Source organism: Nanorana parkeri, unplaced genomic scaffold (assembly GCF_000935625.1).
Source record: "Nanorana parkeri isolate BGI_ZX_2015 unplaced genomic scaffold, ASM93562v1 scaffold1401, whole genome shotgun sequence".
NCBI classification, from domain to species: Eukaryota; Metazoa; Chordata; class Amphibia; order Anura; family Dicroglossidae; genus Nanorana; species Nanorana parkeri.
This window is the reverse complement of record NW_017307669.1, coordinates 195,949-198,352: the sequence shown is the minus strand read 5'-3', so window position 1 is coordinate 198,352 and position 2,404 is coordinate 195,949. Positions and strand designations below refer to the sequence as shown.

Genomic DNA, 2,404 nt, shown 5'->3' with positions numbered 1-2,404 from the left:
GGGGGGGGTGTTTTCCCTGTTAAATGATAGTGACTTGCTGATTGCATAAAAACATTAAAAACAAATCGCAATCACCTGGCAGTTTCCATGCACAGCTTTGTTCCAATTTAAATTTAACTTTGTTTTTACTGTGTCAAGTTGGGTTAATGAAACAAGACCCCCATTAAATTATAGGTCAGTTAAAACAAAGAGTTAAATACATTTATATTGCATTCTCCACAATATTTAAAAAAAATCAACAATCCAGAAGACTGAGTAGGAACCTATTGGCAGCTGAGCAGACCCAGAAACCGGAAAGAAATATATCACCCCTTTAAATACGAAAGCAATAACATTTGGTTAATAGGCTAAACACATTAACAAAGGTTAGGAATAGGGTTGGGCTTGTGAGTTCGACTCGAACATCGCTAGTTTGTGTGTTCGCAAACAGACAAACTATAAGGGCGTTAGGCGGTCTATTCGACCGCTGAACGCCCCACAAGGCAATGCGCCTTGTGAAGTCCTAATTGGCTAAAGGCTTGCACCTGACCAGAGGTCAGGTGCAAGACTTTGCCCAATCAGAGCTCAGTACTGTGTAAGAGCCATAATTGGGCAAAGTCATTATGACTTTACCCAATCATGGCTCACCTGTCAGATGACGTGAAACTGTACACAGTTGGGCAGCGCTAGCTGTCACCGCTAGCTCTACCCAATTGTTTACAATTTCCCGGCATCTGTCAAAATGCCATTATGCGGCGGGTGTATGTCGCGAGTGGACGGGACGGTGGTCGACGTTTTTTAAAAATTATTATTTCTATTTTTTATTATTTTATTTTTTATTTCGTTGAGTCATCGTTGTCGTGGACAATGCCGGACGTCGTGATTGACCCTGGATTATGTAGATGGATCAGTTTGTTTGGGGGGTTTTTTAACAATAAAGGACTTTTTTAATTAAAGGATTTTTTTCCAAAAGTCTGTTTTTTTATTTAAATTGTATTTAACCCTTTAGTAAATGGGTAGGGGTACTCATTCACATGGGGGGGGAGCGCAACTGGGTGCCCCTTTATTAAAGGGGTACCTGCATGTGAATAAGCCCCCTACCCGCACCCCCACAACTTGTGGGGAAGGGGCCCTTGTCCCCATTGGCCCGGGGACAAGATGCTTTTCCAGGGGTGGCCCTGGGCATGTGGGACCCGAGGGCATGTGGCCTGGTATGGGAGGGAGGGGGCGCTGTCTCGTCCCCCCCATTTCCGGCCCTGCCAGGCCTATGCTCAGATCAAGGGTCAGTTATGGAATTTTAGGGGGGACCCCACGTTTCCCCCCTCACTTTTGGTGTAGGGTTCCTCCTTAAAATCCCTACCAGACCTTAAGGGGGAACCCCACACACTTTTTTTTTTTTCTTACATGGGGTCCGTCCTCAATATTCCTATCAGACCTTAAGGGTCTGGTATGACTTTTGGGGGGAACCCCATGCTTTTAAAAAAAAAAATGTGGTCCCTCCTAACATTCCTACCAGACCTGAAGGGTCTGGTATTGTCTGAGAGGAGGAGCTGCACACTTTAAAAAATGTGTTTTATTTCTTTAGCAATGTCAGTTTTGCTGCAGCTGGTTCTATACATTGTACAGATTTTCCACTTTACAGGCAGGTTAAGGGGACCCCCCCAAGCATGATATTTAAAGGATTTTTTCATTTTTATTGTAACCCTTTAAGTGACGTTAAAATCACTGCTCCTTTAAAAACGGTATTTCTTAAATGTTTTTTTTCCATTGATTCCTGTCCACTTTTTATGGCCAATAACTTGCATATAAGCCCTCTTAAAGGGGACAATTGATTTTGAAAGTTCTACCCTCATAGAAATGCATTGAGTTCAAATTCAAATGTTTTGGATGTTCTAAAGTTCAAATTTGAACCGAACTCGGACCTGTTCGGCTCATCACTTGCAAATTATATGCTAGAGTATTAAATTAGTGGACCAGTCTTACTAGGCTTCTATACTAATAAAGAAAATATACAAGAACGTGCATAATGTAAAATGGGAAATACTTTTCTTTGCACACAGACTTACCACAAACTACGCTCTTGTTTCGTATAATCCATAAAATCAGCGCTGTAGCAAGCCATATCGTTGGTATCGCAACTCCAGTTGCAATATAGTCGTTTTTACATATCTCAACTGTGCCTGCAAGTATGTGAAAGTCATTAAATAGCTGATGGTGTCAGCAATATATAAAAGTGTTATTATAAATCATTACACAGAACTTACACAAATCATATCTTGCATACCAAAGGTTCTCAAAACTGTCCTTAGGCCTTACTGCTAGTATGTGTTTTGTGTAGAATGGAGGAGTGAAGGGGTAATTTAAAGGCGATGGGTAGGTACAGTGTATTAAACACCTAATAATAAAAGGCTATCTGTACCTGAAA

The 2,404-nt window shown here is 41.4% G+C and overlaps 1 long non-coding RNA gene across 1 annotated transcript in view; it reads right to left on the bottom strand.

Moving 5' to 3' along the window:
- Window positions 1–2,111, bottom strand: part of LOC108798092 — an 8,132-nt gene extending 6,021 nt beyond the window's left edge. The window contains exon 1 of the long non-coding RNA XR_001941929.1: window positions 2,046–2,111. This is a non-coding gene — a long non-coding RNA (uncharacterized LOC108798092). The remainder of the gene's footprint in view (window positions 1–2,045) is intronic.
- Window positions 2,112–2,404: the final 293 nt, after the last annotated feature.